Source organism: Chaetura pelagica, unplaced genomic scaffold, assembly GCF_000747805.2.
Source record: "Chaetura pelagica isolate M959 unplaced genomic scaffold, ChaPel_1.0 scaffold20, whole genome shotgun sequence".
Taxonomy (NCBI): Eukaryota; Metazoa; Chordata; class Aves; order Apodiformes; family Apodidae; genus Chaetura; species Chaetura pelagica.
Genome location: NW_009951958.1, coordinates 818,283 through 821,989, shown reverse-complemented (window position 1 = coordinate 821,989; position 3,707 = coordinate 818,283).

The following is a 3,707-nucleotide window of genomic DNA, read 5'->3' as shown; positions in this document are numbered from 1 at the left end:
TCTGAGTAACAAATGAATAAATCACACTCTGCTTCTGGCCTCAGGTGGAGCTGGAGGCTGAAACTCTATAAAACCCTGCCTTTAGCTTTTGTCCTGAACATCGGAACCACGGCTCTAGGGGGACCTGATATGATTTAAGTCCCATAGAAAGAGCTTGAGCTGTGATCACACAAGTTGTGATGGAAAGCAGCATCAATACAAGCAAAGGGATGCTCATGAATACACAGTGCTGAGCCCTCAGAAATTACATGTGGTGAATCTGTTACCTGCCAATCAAATCAAGATCCTGGCATCCCAGCTCAGGTTGTTCTCTGCTCTTCGTTCCAACGAAGGAGCTGAGGTTTGGCCAGGACAGCTTGTGTTAAAGTTCTCATGAATTGGCTGCAGCCACCCGACGAGCTGGATGCCCACATGTTTCTCCTTCTATTCACCACAAAGTATTCCATGTAAATATTCCAAAAAGAAAAAAAAGAAAAAAAAGGTACTCCAGGGGAGGGCAGTAACAGCAACACACGGTCCATAATTTGCCAAGGGAAAAAGGAAAAAAAGGAAAACACAACCAGACTCAAGCCCTTTCCTTTGAATTCAGTCCCACTAGGCAAGACAGAACAAGGATAACCAAGTCATTTCCACAGAAAGTACAACACATCTTCTGTACTTTTTGACTGATTTCTTCTCCACACAAAGCAGCACAGCCCAGCACCACCTGTGCCAGAGAAAAAGACAAGACTGAGTGAAAGAAAAACACCTGAGGGGGATTGATTCCCTCTGCAGCTGCAGTTCAGTCACGGGTATCAAACAGCATCATCAGTGCTGTGCACAGGAAAGTCTAAATGGGTGTCACTTTATAAACCATCCCATGCTTGGGATGTTCAGGCAGCTCTGGGTCAGGTTTTAGTCACCTAGAACCCATTCCAACTGGAAACACGGATATGCACCCTGTGCTTTAAATGAGCAACACAGACAGTGCTCATCTCAAATTAGTAGGGATGTATCCTTGCCACAGGAAGAGCAAAGTCAACTCTTCAGTGAAAGCAGTTAGTGTAGGTCATGGCAATAACCTTTGCTGAAGGTAGATTTGTGTTTGAAAGGACTTACAGGAGGTTATCTGAGATACCTTGTCTAGCACCAGTTTTCTTCAGCCTGCAAAGTTTACAACTTACTGGGGGACAGAGATGCATAGAAGTTATATGATTAAAAAGCTAACACCTCCCTCATCTCTCCAAGGAAGTTAAATTCTCAGCAGGAGAACTCAAACTCCCCTCTGTGAGTTTGTTAGCAACTCAAGTCCAAAGTAGATCAACACATCCCCAGAAACAATTCCTTTGCAGCCCCACACTCTTGTACTTGGCAGTAATTTCCCAACTGTGTTTCTCACACTTTCAAAATTCATATTGGATATAAAAATACAACCTAGTTTGTAAATGTATTTTTTTATATATAGCTTTGGTAATGAAAATACAAAGGATATTTTCATAAAACAAAATAACTTATTTGGCAGGGGCTTAAATACATCCAGCTGAAACTTCAAAGGCATCTACTCTCTTATCACAACTTTTACAGCCTTCATTTGAAATTAGTTACTTCTTTTGAGGACCAGCAAGTACAAGAATGAATGCCACATGCATCTAGGACTTCCAATCCATAAATAGGGCAAATTTTATTTCTGTGCCCCCCCTCCCCAATTTCTCTTTTCCTTTGGCCTTTTTCAAGAGCAGAGCTGCAACACCAAGTGACCAAGACCGAAGATTCCTTAAATTCTCAGTTCAGGATTCACAAGCGTACCAACCATATTATTTTAATTTAGTTGTTAGTATATACATTAACACTCAAAAGTGGAATAAAAACCAAAGTGTTTCTTTTTTTTAATAAACAGCATATGATACAGACAGCAAAGATAAATAAAAAGCAGACTTTATACAGTTTCCCATGAACATGAACTACAATAGTATCATAGGCCAAACTTGTGTTGCTTGAATAGGACAGCAGAAGGGGGGAGGAGGGGGAAAGGGTTGTGGACTGGGTTTTGTATTTATTTTTTTTTAATATAAAAAAAAGTACTGCAAGACTGTTCTCAGTATGACAACACATGCATCTTGCTGCATCTTAAATAGGATTTTTTTTTTGGCCCATTATTACTAAAAATGTCTCGTATTCTAACTACTTTACCACAGGATCTTTATTACAGAATGACATACACACAGCAACATCCCCCCACCCTCCAGTAGTGGTTTTTTCAAAGATAATTGTCTCATTTTAAAAAGCTATTTCAAGCACTGCTGGATGCTCCAACTCTCCTTTTGATGGAGAGGAGTAAAGACAAAAGGCAAGGCTTTTCTCAGAGCTGCCCAATGCAAGGACATCAGGCAATGAACCAGAAGAACTTCCATATAAACATTAAGGAAAAAAAAAACCAAAACTTTTACTGTGGACTCTTCTTTCTTGGGCAGGCTCTAAACTCAATCAGACAATGTTCTGGGCAACCTGTTCTAGCTGACCCTGCTTTGAACAGGGTGGCTGGACTTGATGATCTCCACGGGTCGCTGACAATTTCAACCTTTTTGTGCGATTCTGGGAAAGTTTTTGCAATTGTGGTGCCACTTGCAATGACAACAATATGTCCCAAATTTCAAGCCTAAGAATCCAGGACAGACTGCAGCCATTTATATACACTAAATCCTTTTCTACACCAGAGAAGTAGATTTCAATAGTATATGTGGATATTCACAGCCAAGAGCTTGCGGAGGTACAAGCAGACAGGGGAAAGGATGGTATTCCCAGATGATCAATTCCACATTTATCTTCACAAGAGAAGAATTTGGATCACAGCAGCTGGAAGACAAGATAAAGATTGATCTCTTTCTCCCTTCTTTTTCTTTCCCCTGCCCCAAATGAAAGAAAATTTTGGATAGCAGTTGAAAATTCAGGATACAGAACACTTTAAAGCCTGGAAATAGATTAAGAGTATTTAAACCAAAGAAATAAAGCAGAATGAGATTGCACCTGTGTTTGGCTCTTCAGGATTAACCAAGTTACAACAGACATAAGATTCTTAGAAGAAAGAACTTCTGCTTGAATTAGGCTACTTCAAGATTAAATTAAGTCAAGTTTAACTGTGTTTAATATTATTACTCCAACAGGATCCTAGCAGAACTGATGCAGTTAGACTGAACTAAATGGTTCCTAAACCAGTTTATAGCTGGGAACTGGCATCAGAAGAGTCAAGATAACATACTGTATTTTTTGCCTTCTTTATGCCTCAGGAATATTGCATCTGACAGTAAGGACACTTAAACTGAAGACACATTGATATAAACCAATGGGAATGCTAGCTTCAAAGTACAGGCAGAGCCTTGCTTCAACTGATTTTCTCTTACAAATATTTTATGCTGCTGCTCTTATGCCATGGACATGTCCCTTTTTGGGGAAGAGGGGTGTTGGAGAAGAAAGTGAAAAACATAGGGACAGAGGGATCCACCTCTGGCTTTGGGTCAGGAATGATAACAGAGTAAGACCTCATACATTTGAAAGTCTAATACATACAGTTCTGAAGTCAAGAACAGATGAAGAACAACTGCTTTTCCTGAGTGCAGGTTCAACATGTCATTATACTATAAAAGAGCAGGGAGAAGAAACATTTAAGCTGCCATGCAATAAAAATCTTGGAAGTCTCAAGAATGAAAGTAACTATAGGCAAAATTACAGTA